General features: G+C 33.1%; 1 long non-coding RNA gene across 7 annotated transcripts in view; it reads left to right on the plus strand.

The window, feature by feature from the left end:
• The window catches only part of LOC144311958 (uncharacterized), a 113,727-nt gene that overhangs the window by 18,654 nt on the left and 76,240 nt on the right, over window positions 1-18,833 (plus strand). Inside the window, exons 5-7 of one of the 7 annotated variants that reach the window (XR_013377426.1) lie at window positions 10,164-10,266; window positions 11,972-12,153; window positions 12,875-12,933. The exons of 4 other annotated variants lie outside the window; for them this stretch is intronic. This is a non-coding gene — a long non-coding RNA (uncharacterized LOC144311958). Of the gene's footprint in view, window positions 1-10,163; window positions 10,267-11,971; window positions 12,154-12,874; window positions 12,934-18,833 lie in introns of those variants that run through there. 2 more of the 7 variants (XR_013377427.1, XR_013377428.1) reach the window with 2 other exon arrangements.

The following is an 18,833-nucleotide window of genomic DNA, read 5'->3' on the forward strand; positions in this document are numbered from 1 at the left end:
TAAGATCCATTTCTTCTCTTCTCACTTTTGTATTTCTAATGGACAGCATAGTGCTCCATCCATAGGATATAACTCACAAAAATGTATTGGGTGCAAGAAAGAAGGAATGCATAAATGATGCTTCCCTGGCTTCCAGGGTTCCATACATTTAGAGGGCTAGATAGTATCTGAAAGTAAACATCCACACACTTCTGTTCCAGACTACCCAGATAAGTATACTTGGAAAACAAATAGAAATTAATTTACATAAGTTGAAAATGCTTAGCTGATGATTCTGATTCAACCAGTGTTAAAATTCATTGTTTTAAAATTATGTATTTTGCAAACATATGTATCAGCCAAAAATAGATGGCATTGAGGAAATAGTTTTTTTTTAAAGATCTTATTTATTTATTCATGAGAGATACAAAGAGAGAGAGAGAGGCAGAGACACAGGCAGAGGGAGAAGCAGACTCCTCGCAGGGAGCCTAATGTGGGACTCAATCCTGGGGCCCTGGGATCATGCCCTGAGTCAAAGGCAGACACTCAACCACTGAACCACCCAACCATCCCCCACTGAGCCACCCAAGTGTCCCGCATTGAGGAAATAATTAAGACAACTTTTAAACTATATTATGCAAGGACTTTTGTATGCATGACTTAAAACAACTGAGCCTCACAGATTTAGTTGCACACCTAGTTAACTGGGAAAGAAAAAATTGGAACTAAATGATGATGGATGCATAACCCAGTCTCTTTCAACTGCTCTATCATTTGTAGTCTTAAGTATTTGAAATAAAATGATCTTGATTACTGTTGAAAAGTTGCTTAAACAAGTATAATTTACTGGAGATTGACTATAGAATAGGAAGTCAACAGGAGAGTCAATGAGTATAAGCACATTTTAGAAACTTTGGAAGAATAATTCCAAGAGCATGCACATGATCTGAGCCACCATGAAACTGATCCCAAGGTATGTAATGGTCATGATTGCAAGTAAAATGATAGTTTTGTTAATGAACAGTAAAAATATTATTTACTAAATTACCATATTTTCATGATTCTAAGATAAACCTTTTTAATTTTCCTGCCCCTGAAATTCATATACAATAAATAAAACACACTGGATTAAAATTTAATTCTGGCATCTGCTTCCATCTTGGTAATACACAAAAACAAGGGTATCATCGAGTTGATAAATTATAGCAATGATATTATGTCATAGTAGATATCATTTTACACATGAGATAATATTACAAAAATACCCTTTTTTTTTTTTTTCAAAATTCTGATCCAGAATAGCAAAATGAAAGAGTTGGAGGTAATAAATATTAGATTAAAATTAAAACAATATGGTCAGGGGAAATGCAAATAAAATTATAGTGGTTAAAATGGCATTTATTCAGTTCCCACTATGGCTTTAAGGCATGAGGGTAGGAATATTCAGAAGCTATTTTATATGTACAATCATTTCACTAGTGTACTTTTTTTTTGCCACATGTTTATAACATTTGGTTATTGCACAGAGGCGGACAGAGACAGAGAGATAGGGGGAGAGAAAAGGTCTGAAATTAAGCTAAATGTTAAAAAGGATAGGCGTGAGCAATCAAGATAAATAGTATTTCTAAAAATGTGATCTGGGAATCATATCCATAATAATTACCTGGCATGCTTGTTAAAAATGAAGATTCTTTGGCTGAGACCCAAACCTACTGAATCATAAAATCTGTGGATGAGAAGTAGAAGACTGATTTTTAACAAGCTTTCCAGCAAGTTTTATGCAGAGTAGAGTTTGAAAAAACCTTTTTAGTAGGAAAGAGAAAAAAAATAGCAAAAAAAATAAGATGAACACGGGATTTTACACCATAATTTCAATCACACAATAGGAACTTCCTGTTAAGTATGCTGAGTGAGCACTTAAAATTATGTTTTCATATGAAAACATTTTTTAAAGTGCCTACATATCAATGGAGTCATGAAGAGCTACTTAGCTATAGAACAGAGGGGTAGATAATATTAAACTGTATGTGTTATTGAAATATTTGATCTCCCTCTGCCTCTCTCTCTCTCTCTCTCTTTGTGTCTCTGAATGAATAAATAAAATCTTAAAAAAAAAAAAAAAAAAAAGAGAGAGACACCTGGGTGGCTCAGCAGTTGAGCATCTGCCTTTAGCCCAGGGTGTGATTCTGGAGACCCAGGAGCGAGTCCCACATCGCTCTCTGCATAGAGCTTGTTTCTCCCTCTGCCTCTGTCTCTGCCTCTCTCTCTCTCTGTTTCTCTCTCTCTCTCTCTCTCTCTCTCTCTGTGTCCCTAATGAGTGAATAAATAAAATATTTTTTTAAAAAAAGAAGTACTTGATACAATGTTATTTCCTTTCCCCTAAAGAATATAAATTTACGGTTGAATGTTCTCAGAAATTGTGGTTTGAAAGATTCACATATTTTTCACATTTTTAAACCAGCATTGTAACATACGTATTTTGTCAATGTGGAGCCATTTACAATGCTACAATTCCATGAGAAAAAAATTAACAAACATTATATGTGTTTCAGTTTGTTAGTGAAGTTGTATTCATAAATTACAGAAAGGTGTTATATATGTGTTGCTTAAAACTGAGTATGAGCAACAAAGTTATGAGTGAACTTATCAGCAAGGAGTTATGTGTTAACGTGAACACATATAAATCGCTTAAATATATGCTATCTCTTAAAGAAACGTAATGTGGTATGTTGAAAAAGAGAATTTAAAAATTGAAATTTGTCTTAATTCATTACATTTTTGCTAAACTACAAGATACTATCTGAATTTTTAAGACTTGTCTGAAAATTTTTGTTATAAAAGATGACAAAATAACCTTGATTTTCTTACTTACTCTCAATTATTTTGTTACTCTGTTGTATTACCTAGATAATCTATTTTTTAAAAATTTTATTTAACTTATTTTAAAGAGACAGAGAAAATGAGAGAGAGCACGAGCAGGGGGTGAAGGGCAAAGGGAGACAGAAAGCAGATCCCTGCCTACTGGACCACCCAGCACCCGCCCCAAATAATTTTTATTATTTACATATGCCATTAAAATATTTTAATGAGAAATTGCATTGTTATCCCATCTTGGAGAAAACGCGATCAAAAATAATTTCAATGTAAATTTGCCATTTTTTAAATAAAAATTTTAATCTTTTTCTTTACCTAACCACATATATTGCTATTTAAAATTTTTTGTAGGTGATAGCATATCTAATACGAATGTCCCATGTTTGGACAGAAATGAAAGACTTCCTATAATTCAGAAGCTTTATATTAGCATAGACAACTTTTATTTACTTCAATTTCATGTGAAGAGTCAAGGACAGAAATGAAACCCAAGGCGGGGAAATAAAGTGTCTTTGGTCTACATTTTCTGAGTGGAAGTTTGCTTGGTACCATATTTCTCTCTTATTTTCCTGATCAACTTCAAGGAGAAGAATATCTTCTCAAGTCAAGATTATGCAAGAGTAACATATTAGCTATGAATTGGTTCAGACAGCTTTCTAACCATTTAAAATTGCTCAGAAATACATAAAAGCCATGATGTTAAAGGGAAAACTCTTTCTAAGCTTGCTATGTTCTTGATCTATAAAGTAGGGCAGCTAAAATAAAAAAAGTCAAAGTTTAAATAAATTGTGCTTTTTCTACTTGTGCTTATTTAGCAGAATTCTTAAAAGAACAAGTCCACAGACATAAGAAAAATGACATCAGGACATAAGAAAATATTGTTAAATTTATTTATTTTATTTTTTTTTAATTTTATTTTTTATTTTTTTTTTCCTTTGTACTTTGTGATTTATTTTCTTTTTTTTTTTTTTTTTTTTATTGGTGTTCAATTTACTAACATACAGAATAACACCCAGTGCCCGTCACCCATTCACTCCCACCCCCCGCCCTTCTCACCTTCCACCACCCCTAGTTCGTTTCCCAGAGTTAGCAGTCTTTACGTTCTGTCTCCCTTTCTGATATTTCCCACACATTTCTTCTCCCTTCCCTTATTTTCCCTTTCACTATTATTTATATTCCCCAAATGAATGAGAACATATAATGTTTGTCCTTCTCCGACTGACTTACTTCACTCAGCATAATACCCTCCAGTTCCATCCACGTTGAAGCAAATGGTGGGTATTTGTCATTTCTAATAGCTGAGTAATATTCCATTGTATACATAAACCACATCTTCCTTATCCATTCATCTTTCATTGGACACCGAGGCTCCTTCCACAGTTTGGCTATCGTGGCCATTGCTGCTAGAAACATCGGGGTGCAGGTGTCCCGGCGTTTCATTGCATTTGTATCTTTGGGGTAAATCCCCAACAGTGCAATTGCTGGGTCGTAGGGCAGGTCTATTTTTAACTGTTTGAGGAACCTCCACACAGTTTTCCAGAGTGGCTAACAAGTATATTTTTTGACACTTATAGGGAACTGATTAAATATAGTTTTTTTTTTTTAATTAATTTATTTATTTATGATAGGCACACAGTGAGAGAGAGAGAGGCAGAGACACAGGCAGAGGGAGAAGCAGGCTCCATGCACCAGGAGCCCGACGTGGGATTCGATCCCGGGTCTCCAGGATCGCGCCCTGGGCCAAAGGCAGGCGCCAAACCGCTGCGCCACCCAGGGATCCCCTAAATATAGTTTTGAACTGAAGTGAATGCCAAAGTCATTTTGTAGATCTTTGCCTTTGCTGATTGTCCATAAGTGGCAGTTTCCTTACATTGTATAATGCACACACGTATGTATGTACAAAACACACTTGGAAAAGGACTTGAGTCTTATAATTTTACTTTTTAACTTTCTGTTAAAAGATACGTTTCTTCTTTTCATGTCATTAAAGAATCTCATATATGTACATTGTCTTTAGTATGCTGAGCAAAATTTACCTTTCTGTGAGGAATCCTGTTTTGTCATAACAACAACAAAACCCAAACAAAACCAACAGGAAACAACAACAACAACAAAAAAATCCATGGCACTTTTAACAATCCTCATGACATACCAATGTTGCATATCAATAGGATGAGTACTAATGCCATACTTTTAAGTTAAAAGTTAAAAAAAATCTGAAAAATCTTAATGCATATTTTATATTTCACTTTTGATTTTTCACTACAAATTTCACCACCTCCTTTGAATCAAAAGAATAATAAACTACAAAATCCATTTTATAAAATGATGTTATTTGTGTCTGATTATGGCCGACTCCGTGCAATCGCTCCAAATTTGGTTCATGAGGAAATTGTACCTTGGCACTGCCAAAGAAAAATTGTACCCAGTGGAGTTAAACAGGCAAGGAAGATGGGGTTTTTTAGGTCTATTTCAATAGGGAAGAGAGATTGAACCAAACTACACTGAAACAAAAAGCAAGAAATTTTTAAGTGCTGTGAGCTAATGGAAAAATACTGGAACCTTGGGAGAGAGATTGTCGATATGATTAGGTCATCTGTGTGTGCTAATTGGCTCTTAAGTTAGGCTCCTTGTCTGTCACAGAGTGGGATAGAGTGTCTTTCCTGAGGGTTACATTTCAAAGAGCTGGCTCCCAGGTTCTTGAATGAGGCATCAGTGGGTTACAAACCTGTACAGAGGAGGAGAGAAGATTTACATCTCAGAGGGGCAGAGAAAGAATTTTCAATCAGAAGTTTTCTTAAGTAAATGTTCTAAGGAAAGGGTGGTCAGAGACAGGGTCAGGAAGAAAGCTGTCTAAAGATTTGTCAAACTGAGGGAAACATTAAAACCATCTTTAGTCAAAATAGGATAGAGGAACACACCAGCTTCATTTACATGCTACGTCTTCGGAGAGAAGGCCAGGGGGAAAGTGGAGCCACTTGAAGACAGTTTGGATACCTGAACCTTAAAGTCCTTTTCCTACAATGCTTCTGCTTTGTGAGTCAAATAGTTTTTCTGCTTCAAGAAACCTTTAAAAAACTCCCTTTACTCTTCCGCTATTTGACTTAGATGTCTGTTCTCTGTGCTCCCAAGCAATCTGGCCGTATTTCTTTCAAAGTACTTGTACTAGAAATGCAATTTTGGAGGCCAGTTTTATCTTCCCATCAACCCTGAACATTTTTAGGCCAAGAGACTATGAATCCCCAGCAACAAGTTAAGTGTCACACATAGTAGGTACATAATAATGAGTGCTGAATAAAGGAGACCGAGGTCTTTCACATCAAATAGTTTGAAGTCAGTTTGTGTAATGAGAATCAAAGATGGACAAAGGGCTCTACAAAGTCCCTTAAACCTTGAGTCTTTAAACATTTATTCTGTTACTTTGAGCAGTAAGGCCAACCCTATTAGAGAGCATTATAAATGAAAAATATGCAAACGTTTAAAAATAGCCCAGTTTTAACGGGGATTATAACAAAATCGAATATGAGCTTAACTTTGAATGTGTTGGCTTTTATGTTTCAAGTTAAATCCATGATACCATTTGAAACTATCTTTTGGAATGCAAATCAACACCAGTACTGCTGAGCCTAGTGAAATTTAATGAAAATAATAACAGAAAAGACCTTACAATGTATGCTGAATTCTGTTTTAACATAGTAAGTAGACTCGAGGTGGTCTTTATTATGATGATGATTAACTGATTGAATACAAATACAACCTTACTTATCCTTTCTTTTAAACTTAGATATAAGGATAGTTGTATAATTTCTAACACAAAGAATAAATAAAACCAAATTTAACTAGCCAACCAGAATACCCATATTTCACATTTCACCTAGAAGATTGTAAGAATCAGTAATTTCAAATATTTTATTTGGTTGGATAATACTCATTGTGTTCTGAATAAAATTTTAAAGATTTCAAAGTCAATCTCCATGTTTAAATATGTAAAATCCATTGTTAATAATGTACAGAAACCCAATTATTTTTTATGCAACTATTTTTCATGGAACTGAATTTTTTTCTCACACATTGCCTTAGAATATTTCACAGTAATTAGAAATGATTTTAAATATACACTTGATCTAAAGTGTTCCTTTATTCCAAACTCACTGTTTTATAAACATTTTAACTCAGACAATAGGGCTAACACTCAACATACTCATTTTTTATATATAGTTTTATTTTAGAATAAAATAAATTTGTATAAACTCTGGTTGTAAGATGCTATATAATGCCTATCAATTGAAAAAATCTTGTAAGAAAGGGAGACTGACAGAGAGAGGAAATCTGAAACTACATAATTACCAACATAGGGGCACACACCTTTCCTAGGGTTTCCTAGGATTTGATCGGTGTGATCGCTCAGTAAATATTTTCTGATATTAAAAATTTCAGACATCAAAGTTTCAATGATTTTCTAATATTCCATGCAATAAATAAATAATGCCTAATTAAAGATTACATTATTGTTGGAAACTTATCATTGTGTCCTTCAATGCCATATGTTAGCATTTACATAACCAATGACAAGTGAATGACGGAAAATTCTTTAAATAGCTGACAGGTGGGCAAAGTCAGTATAGTTTCACAGTGGTTAATTCTGTAGTTCAGCAATGCCATGGACAGCTCATCCTTTCTGTGCCATAGCTGTTTTGGCCTTCAGATTAGAAGAGTGATCACAGTGGTGATAGACATTATATGTTGATAGCTGCATCCACCAATTTAAAATATTTCCAACAGGAAAACAAACAAACAAAGAATACTTCTACTTTGTCTTCCTTTAGAGGTTATAACAAAGAACTTCCCAGAGCTCCAGAAGACTTCCTTTCATTGAATTAACGATGAACAAGCCCAATGCCACCTTTTCAAGTGAGTGACTCTGTAGTTAGTTGCTTTACAATAAGGCTCTTCACCTAGAGGAGGGACAGACATAGAATTTACTAAGGGCTGTTAGGAAAAGGTAAACAAATTCAGAGCTCTGCTCCGTGTATCTGTCATCTTAGATTTGGAGGATGCTCTAAGTATTTCTTTATAGACAAACTTTGTCATAGATTGTAGCGCTGTTATAAATATTAAATATGACAAGTTCAGACCTACTTATTTACAAAGCTAGTAGAAACAGAAATACTAATATTTAATTAAACAAAATGGAAGAATTTTCTAGGAAACTAGTATTTGTGAATTCTATGTTCCACCGGGTTGCTTGTAGGTTTCTTTTTGTTTGTTTGTTTGTAGGTTTCATACAAATAACGATAAATAGCTCATTTATCACATCATAGAATACATTCAATAGTAATGAGCATAATTAATTTATTCATGTTTCTGAAGGTCTTTATTAAAAATACTTTTATACCAAAAATAGATTTAATATGAGAAAATGACTCTTGTCCAGTTGGGTGCAAGAAAGGGTGTTAGTTATTATGTCTCAGATTTATAAAATAAGCATGTGTATTTATCTTTTTTATCATTCTATATATGTTTTAAGCATTAAATTTATGACACATTCTCTGAGCAGATCCTGAATTCATGAAGTCCTATTGTTACATTTCTAAGTCACGACAAAAGTTAGTAATAACAAACATTGCTTTAAGAGTTATGTGCGAAAAAAAAAAAAGGTATGTGTGATATAAATTATATTTACATTATTTGGAAAGTAGTGAAGCAGAGCCCTATAGTCACTAGTTGAGTGAGGTAAGAATAATGTTTGTATTAGCTTCTCAAATAACCCACTAATGTTCTTCTACCTTACCTGAGAGAGCACTCCATAAAACTGAAAGATTTGCTACGGATTTTGTTATTTCAACTTTTGAACTCACAATCAAGTTGAAATATTTACCAGTTATAAATTCAATTATGTAAATTATATGGAAAAGACTCATTAATTGGTGCACAATGATACCTCTGTTTTTAAGAGATGCTTCTAGGCAAATTACTTGGATTTATATTGCTTCTAGAACAAAGCATGAAGTAGAAAAGTAAATAGTACTTGTCTTGATTTTTCTATAATACACAAATAAAGGAGGTTGAAACAGGAAGCATAAATAAATAATTCCTTTTATCTCCTAACATGATGTTTGCTACTTACCCTTCCACAAGCTGATGGTGATAAAGAAAAAGAGAGAGAGAAAAATGCAGTGTGTAGTGATTCTCCTGGTTTTGTCCCTGGAACTAAAAATCTGATGCTGTTAATCTGAGTGTAGGTTACAACAACCTACCTGGATATTTCTTTGGTCAATTCAGGCATAACATAAAAATCCTATTGAATTCATTAGGTTCAGCAATGTACTTAGGTATTACAGATACTCTAAACATTAAAGGGATAATAAAGACCTGTAATGAACAATTTTAATGCAATACTGACCTGGGAAATAGGAAACCTGAATATCCTATAAACATTTTAAGACATGATTTCATAATTAGAATTCTTCACATAAAGGAAACTCCAGGTCGAGATGCCTACACTGGTGAATCCTATAAAACATCTGACAAAGAAATGTTGCAAATCCTGTACAAACATTTTTTTTAGAAAATAGAGAAGGAGGGAAATAAATGACTTCTCTTATGGAAACTGATGATAAGTTTTCCACCAGTAAAAGTGAATATCCTTTAAAACCCTTCCAGACACACAAATAAAATGGAAGATCATTTCACAAAAGCTCTCTGCTTCCACAAAACACTAACCACTATTGAAACTGTTAGAGTTCTATAGAACAAAGAAAAGAGGAGATATAGGTGCTATAAATATGAAAGCAAAATAAAATGGAGAGTGGAACGTAAGCGTGAAAGCAGAGCCTAAGAGCAAAGAAGCAAGCATGTATGCACAAGGTGAGCATTCTCTGCGGCCTGCACCAGATCTCTGACCACAGGAATCATCCAACCTCTATGGAGAACTGGTTGGCAGTTTCTTATAAATTTAATATACACTTTCCATGCAGCTGAGAAATTGCACCCCAAGGTATTTATCCACAAGAGATGAAAACTTATGTGTGTGCATATAAAGTACATGTAACAAAAACTTCGCAGGGGCTTTATTTGCAATAGCTAACAATTTGAAAAACTTAAATTCGTCAGCCTGCAAATGGATAAAAAGCGGTGATCTATCCCTACCATGGAATACTCTTCGGCAATGAAATACAATGCACTACTGATACAAATAATGACATGGATGAATCTTAAAACTGTTTAACATGGAGCCACAGAATCCAGATGCAAATATATTTCCCAAAATTCTGTTTATGTGACATTTAGAAAAACTTTATTAAATCTAGGGAAATGGAAAGGAGATCATGCTTCCCTGAGACAGGTGGATCCAATGACAGCAAAGAGGACCAAGGTGTAGGCACAACAAACAGTTTTACATCTCGGTTTGGGGTAGGTACATGGATTTGTATATTTATGAAAATTCATTGAACTATATACTGATTATTAATTTTATAGTAGGTAATGACAATTGACTACCACTAATGTTTAAAAATAACTGTACCTGGACACTTAGAAAACAACAACAAAGTACACTTTTTGTATTGTAGCAGAAATCCAAGGAAAAAAAGTTACACCAGTATAAATGACAAATATGACAAATAAAATATATAAGAAGAAATACAAATTAAAAGTGATTAAAAATTAAAATGTTCAGATATTATTAAATTTATTTATAAATGTACTTATGCCATTTAAAATATAAAACTGCAAATTGGGGATCCCTGGGTGGCTCAGAGGTTTAACACCTGCCTTTGGCCCAGGGCGTGGTCCTGGGGTCCTGGGACCGAGTCCCACATCGAGTTCCCTGCATGGAGCCTGCTTCTCCCTCTGTCTGTGTCTCTGCCTCTGTGTGTGTGTGTGTGTGTGTATGTGTGTGTGTGTGTGTGTGTGTGTCTCATGCATAAATAAATAAAATCTAAAAAAAAAAAAAAACCTGCAAATCACTCTTTGGAAGAAAATATATGCCACACCTATTTCTCACATATAACTTGATCTGGAGAATTTATCACAAATTAATAAAAAGAAGATAGCCCAGTACAATTCAGACAATGGTTCGAGCAAGTATTTCATAAAATATGATATATGGCAATATGTGCATTTAAAAAAAGCTCAGTATCGTTTTTCATTACAGAAATAAAAAACTAAAGCACAATGAACTACCAATAAACATCTGTTAGAATGACTCAATTAAAAGAGGTAACAACTTCAAATGTCAGGAATAGGAATCAATTTGAACTATTTTGCTGTTGGGATTGTAAATGCTACAACCACTCTGTAGAACTGTTCGGCATTTTCTTATGAAGTTAAACACACATCATATTGCCAACAATTCCACTCCTAGGTATTATTCAAAGATAAATGAAAATATATATTCACAATAAATACTTGTACAGGATATTCATAGCAGTGTTAATCATGAGAGGCAAAAACATTATAACCCAGGTCCATTAACAGATAACTGGCTAAGCGTATTTTCATACAGTCACCCTTTTGAAGACTACTCAGTGGTAAAAATAATCAAAATATTTATGCAATGGAAAGACTACATCTCTGAAATACACTGAGTAACAAAAGTCATGCACAAAAGAAGAGACATTGTGTGATTGTGTTTATTTGAAATCCTAGGACAAGTGAAAGCTTGTCGATGACAGGAAGCAGATTTAGTGGTACTGAATGTAACTTTGACTACAAACTGGTGCTCTCAGAGGTACAGCATTGGACTTTATTTTGATTAGTGTGGTGGTTACACATGCGTATGCATTGTCCAATCTAATTTAATGAAGCATCAAAATGTGTTTTATTTCTTGCACAATAGGCCTTAATCAAGTTTACAAAATTAAAAGTAATAATGAGTAAAAACGAACTAAGTGGAGAGAAAAACAGGTGAGTGTTTTCGTGGAACAAGATGTGATTAAATATGTGCAAAAAATGGAAATGTAAAAAAATAGATTATTCATGAGAATTTATGTGGAGAACAAGAAACATGATTGATTTGTTTATTGGTTGATTTTATACCTGAAATTATGATAAAATATGGAAATGTTTTCCTAGAAAATAATTAAAGGAATATATTTTTCTTCTGTTTTCTGTTGAGATATCCTGGAACCTGGATTAATTCACTCAGAAACAAGTACTGGCTATTGAAGATGCATTTTTAAGCAAATTCTCTTTAATAAATAGCTCTAAGGGATCTTGTCTGAATTGCCATACATAATCTCCTGGAAAATACAGCAGGTTAGCCTGCTGCCAGCATAAAACGTTTTGCAACCTGTGTATGTAAGTAAAACAGATGATTATCAAACAAGTGAGTAGAGCATTGATGATAATCTCCAGGCCCATCAAATGACAGCCACCTTGAATAGCATGTGGACATTACATTTCGATATATTGTCTAAAGAATTCTCTGTAATCTAGCAAAATGCTTGACAACATAATTTTGTAATTATTTTATAGTTACAAAATTTCAAGGTAGCAAATACTATTTAAAAGTTCGATATTTTGTGTTTAGTGCAATATAAGGAGAGACATTTTCCCTGCAATACAACTTTGCACTGGACCTTTATCAGAACACAGAAACTCAATTTTTATCATGTAGGTAATGGGTGTAGGTTCCATTTAAAAGTAATATTTATGACTCAAATAAATTGGGTATGAATAATATAATAATATAATAACCCTTAGGCTAATTGTAATTATATTCCATATTTTCCAGTTAAGACAAGTGAGGTTCAGAGTTAAGCAACTCACCCAAGGTCAGTAACTTGGCCCTTGACTTCGGAGTCTGTGCAGTGATGCTCCCCAGTTGACCTGCTGCCAGGTTTTGTAGAAACCTCAAAACTCCCATGATTATTTACTCCCTCACATTGTTTACACCACCACATGAAGAATTTAGATTTATGAATTCCAAGTGCATGGCACCCAAATGATTCTGCTTACATCCTCTTTGTCTTTCTTTTGTAGTGAGTTATCAATTTTTTTCTTCTTGTTCCCAAATTAGAAATTATAAAGTGACTCACTCTGAGTAAAAACCAAAGATGTCCCTAGATGAGAGCACACTGATATGGTGAGCAACTTAATAATATTTATATCTTTAATTTAGAACAAAAACTAATGACCAATGGGTCCCAAATGTTTGAGGAAGTTTAATAGTTCCCTAGTGCTGATGGGGACTTTCCAGAAGGGGGAACAACAATCATAATAGATTGACCCCCCTTTGAAATATATCACCAATTACAGGGAACAGACTCAAATCTACAGGAAGTTATGAAGCTGATGGCAGATAGTATTTCTTTTTTTTTAAAGATTTACTTATTTATTTGGGAAAGAGAGAGCATGAGCAGGAGGGCAGAGGGAGAGGAAGAGAAAATTTCAAGCAGCCTCTACGCTGGGTGTGGAGCCCGATCCAGGCTCCATCTCATGACCCTGAGATCACCTGAGCTGAAACCAAGAGTCACATGCTTAACCAATTATGCTTTCAAGGTGCTACCAGATTGTGCTTTTTTACTATATTTGTTGTTAGTGTATAAAATTGAACCTAATTTGTAGTTGTTGATTTAATGTCCTAGAACTCTACTGAATCTGTTTAGTTCCAACAGCATTTTTGGTTGAGTCTTTATGATTTTCTCTATATAAGGCAAGATGAGGATTAAACATAAATGGAATTAAGATAGTTATAAGATAATAAGTCAAGAGATGTAAAATATAGTATAGGGAATATAGTCAATAAGATTGTAATAACTTTGTATGGTGACAGATGGTGACTAGCTATGATGTGAGCGCTTGGTAATGTATAAAATTGTTGAATCAATAGGTTGTACACCTGACACTAATATAACACTGTATGTTAATTATATTTCAATTAAAAAAAAAACAGATCACATAATCTGCAAACAGACAATTTTATTTTTTCTTTTCTGATTTGATTTTTTTCCTACCTGATTGTCCTGATGAGGACTTCTACTATGTTGGATGAGTGTTGACAATGGATGTCTTGTTCCTGATCTTAGAGGAAGAACTTTCAATCTGTCACTCCTGAGTATGATATGAGCTATGGTTTTATCATATACTGCCTTTATTGTATTGAGGCATGTTCCTCCTATATAAGATTTGTTGAAGAATATTATCACAAAAAGATGTTAGCAAAACTTATTCAATGACCCATTAAAAGGATCATAAATTAGGGCACCTAGGTGAACGCAGTCAGGTAAGTATCTGACTCTTGGTTCCAGCTCAGATTGTGAGCCCCATGTCTGGCTCCATGCTCCGCATGGAGTGTGCTTAGGGTTCTCTCTCAGTCTCCCTCTGCCCCAATCCCTATGATCTCCTTCCCTCCCTCCCTCCTTCCCTCCTTCCTTCCCTCCCCCTCTCAAATAAGTAAATCTTTAACAACAACAACAAAAAAGGATCATATGCTTTGATAAAGTGAGGTTTATCTTTGGGATGCAAGGATGTTTCAACATACACAAACTAATTAATGTGATATGCCCTGCTAATAGAATAAAAGATAAAAATCATATGATCATCTCAATAGATGAATAAAAAAATTGACAAAATACCATATCCTTTTATGACAAAAACACCCAAAAAATCAGGTACACTACATTTTGTAATAAAGACACTGTTAGATTTCCAATTTTGTTCTTTTAAAAGTTCTAGATAATTTCCATTTCCATAAAGTTTTGAGGAGTTTTCCAAATTCTCCAAAAAGGAATGATGAATATTGATTGAGATTATTTTGAATTTATAGATTAGTTTAGGGAGAATTGATATCTTGGTGATTCTGATCCATACGTCTGGTAGAGGTCTCCATTTATATATGAAATCTTCAGGTGTTATCAGAAATATTGTGTTATTTTCAGGGTACGACCTTCACAACCTCTGTTAGATTTATCCCAAGTTATTTCATGTCTTTAAATGCCATTTTAATCAGTGTTATTTTATAAATTTCACTTTCTGATTATTAATTTTGATTATATGGCGATACATTTTATCTTATGTATTATTATTTTATCTCCCACAATACTTTGCTAAATGTACTTTTTAGCTCTTCTAGTTCTTTAATCCCATCACATTTTCTAAATAGACAAATAGGTCTTTCACATATAAAAATATTTTTACCTCTTATTTTCCTACCTAGATACTCTTTTCTTTCCTGATTACTATGGATAGAACCTGCAATTTGGTGTTGAATAGAAATGTCATTACTATGCTGTTCCTGATCTTAGGGAGAAGCATTCAGTCTTTCACCAAGGTGTTTGAAGTTAGCTATGAGTTTTTCATAAATGTAATTTATCATTTAAAAAAAAGTTTCTTTCCATTTCTAGTTTGCTAAACATTTTTGTCATGAATGAATGTTAGAGTCTGTCAATGCTTTTACTATGTTTATTGAGGTAAACACATTGTTTCCTTATAAGTGTGCTAATATGGTGAATTGTCTTAATTTTACCATTCGTGGGATAATATCCACTTGACGATATATTATTCTTTATGTACAAAATGATTTTTATTAAGAATATATATTTTTAATCTTATTACCAAGATATTTATTGTGTACTTTGCTAATGATGAATTATTATTTGTTTAGTTTGTCTAAAAAAGGTCTTCACCTTCACTGGTATGAATTCTTGGTGAATATATTTTTCATTTTAGCATTTTAAAAAATGTTCTGCTGTCTTCCTGAATTATTTCTAATGAAAAATCTGCTAAGCTAATATGTATGTTTTTTTTCTTTTGGACTGCATTTAAGAATTTTTTTTTTTTATTACTGCTATTGAGCAATTTAAGTGCTATATGACTTGGAGTAATTTTCATGGTGTTTGTGTGTTAGACTCATTGAGCTTTTTCATCTATGAGTTTATAATTCTCATCCAATTTGTATACATTTTGCACCTCATTCTCTCTTGGCTTTCCATGTAGTTTCACCTCAACTCTCCATTCTGTGAATTCCCTAGAACTCTTGACTTTCCCCTTCCTGTCCAAGGCTTGGAAGTTCTCTCACGGCAGTGAATTTGGGCAAATGTAACCCCACTTTATTTCTTTCTGTCTCTTAATGATCATTGTGATTAATTGCCTGATGCTCAGTGTCTTGAAAGGATTGGTCTTAGATATTTTGCCTATTTAGTAGTTGTTTAAATGGTAGGATGAATCTTGTCCCTGTAAGCCCATTTTGTCTAGAGGTGAGAAGGTATAACTTTAATGGTGTACTCAGCTATACTGCAGATTATGTAAGTACAGACACATTAAAGATTATACAAACCCAAACTCTCTAGTCTACTGATTTAGCAACAAACAAATACACAAGCAAAAACTGAGTTTTAAATTAAAGTAATGAGATATAACAACAAAATCTCAATACCTCATTGACTTGAAAGAATAGTTTTACTGCTCACTTATTCAAAATAAAATATAGGTTAGGTGACCCCCCAGTCTATCATGTAGTTATACAAAATATAACCTTGCTTCTCACAATGAACTCTATGAACCAGCAGCAATAGCATCTGAGAGCCTGTTAGAAATGTACAATCTCACTCCATCACAAATATGCTTTATCAGAATTTGCCTTTTAACCAGAAACCTGAATGGATGTATGAACATTAAGTCTAGGAAGTACTGTTTTTTATTAGAAGTATGTGGCTTCCAAAGTTGCTGAATCAGGGTAAGAAAGAACTAGAGTACCCCACAAGATACTTTAATGACTTATTCTGGAAGTGTCTTCCAGCATTCACACTCATCCAATTGACCATAACACAATCACAAGAATTCAATCTATATGCAAAGAGGCTAGAGATTATAGAAGTACGAATGGATCTTTAGAAGTTTAAAGATATCACATTTATTTACCTAGCTAATCCTTTTGATATGAAAGGAGTCTAAAGTTTATGTTGTATCTAGATATGTAGATTTTTTTAAAATATTGCAATTATTAATATTAAAAAGAATACTTATCTGGCTGTTTCTTCTATAAAATTTATTATGTGTAGCTAAGAGCTTCATGTATCCTCTAAAGAAAATATAGTTTTCCAGTCTTACTAATAATTTTCCAGGCCCAGAGTGTATTATTAAAAGGAGCAATTTGGGAAACAGCCTACATCTCAACAGGATAACAATTTACAAATCATAACAATATGAAACTGATGACTAAAACAGAAAAAAGTTAATAAAAAAAAAAAAATGAAACATGTAGGGACACCTGAGTGGCTCAGTCAGTTAAGCATCAACTCTTGATTTCTGTTCAGGTCATGATTTGATTGAGCCTTGCTTTGGGCTCTGCACTCAGCAGGTAGTCTGCTTGAGATACTCTCTCTCTCTCTCCGCCCCTCCGTCCCACACTCATTCTCTCTCTTTTTCTCTAAAACAAATTTTAAAAATGTTATAAAATATAAAGCATGTAAAGATTGGTATCATTTTGTATAAAGGCAAAAAAAAAAACAACTATTAAATATATTCCTTTGATCCTACACCAAAGGATTCAATATTCAAAAGTAAATATTACAATATTAAAGAAGTAAAACTCATACTTATTAAGAATAGAATATCCTCTTTAAAAGGCTACTGGTATTTGTACAGTTTTATAAAAACACTCTAAAATCATCTGTATGTTTAAGCTAGCTTTGAAAAACATATATTCCACTAAAGAACATAGTTGAATATATTTTAAGAAAAATCAATTTTTCTCAAATATTATCTCAGAGAGATAAACTATAAAATAATAAATGTTATGAGTTTCTTTTTGTACAATAATTTTTTTAAATATATATTTCATGTCTGTATTTTAATGGAGTTCAAGAATAACCTCTTTTTAGATTAAATGCAGGTATGATCTTACAGGACTCTTCCTTGAAGATAAATAATTTATTTTACATTGCTTTTAAATGTATCAAGGGAAGATAATGAACTAGGGCAAAGAAAAAGAAGGGAAAGAACATTTATTAGTTAATATTTACTTTTATAAATTATTATAAACATTTACAACAGAAAATAAACCTGTAAATTAAATAATATTGATCAGTTGCTATTGTAAGTCATTTACATACATAAATTTGTATTTAGACGCCTGTTTTAAGTATTTTTAAATCTGTTGAGTACATAACTTTCTTATATAATGTTCTCTGAATAGCAATATGCTCATAATTATCGAGTCCCTTTTATTTAAAAAACCCTGTTGTTTATGATTTAATTATTAATAAATCATTATAGAATATTTATTTTAAAGAACAATAGGGTTAATAAAATTTTCTCAGCTATTATATGCAATTTCTTAGCATAAAAATTTTATTTTACTCAGTGAATCTACCTTACCATAAGTTATTGAAATGATGTTTTTATTGCTTGTAATTACTCATCGAAAGAGAGTCTTACCAGTCTCATTACTTGCACATGTGGCAGGTAAAAGAATATCTTTATAAAAGAATAGAAAAAGTAACTATAAAACCACCAGTATATAGCACTGGAAGTCTGAATGGTAATAAGCCAATTTTTGTGGAAATGAACTCATTAATGCTAAATTTTTGCTGACTTCCAACTGATTCGAGAACTGCTTTACAAAATTCAAAAAGCACTTCATGAATTGTAGAAGATATGAGAAGAAAGGAAATGATCCAACCATAACCAAGCATATTTTACTCATTTGGCTTCCAACAAACTCCCATCTAATCTATAGCTGTGATCTAGGGGAAAAAGTCAGTAAAATTGATGAGAGTGACAGAGGGTTCCATCAGAATGGCACAAAAAGCTTCTCGTTGAGCAATGTAGAGCAGTTTAGATATGAAGTACAGCTGGGCTTTGATTGTTTATTAGATTTTTTTTTGGCTTTCCTTGCACTTGCAAGTTTTCTGCACATTATTTATAAAAATGTCAACTTGTCATAAGTGAGCTTCAGACAGTAGAAGGGGCAAATTGAAAAACAAAATGGAATGTGAAATAGATAAATATACAATAGACATAGGCTAAGGGGAAAA

Source organism: Canis aureus, chromosome 4 (genome assembly GCF_053574225.1).
Source record: "Canis aureus isolate CA01 chromosome 4, VMU_Caureus_v.1.0, whole genome shotgun sequence".
In the NCBI taxonomy this organism is placed as follows: Eukaryota; Metazoa; Chordata; class Mammalia; order Carnivora; family Canidae; genus Canis; species Canis aureus.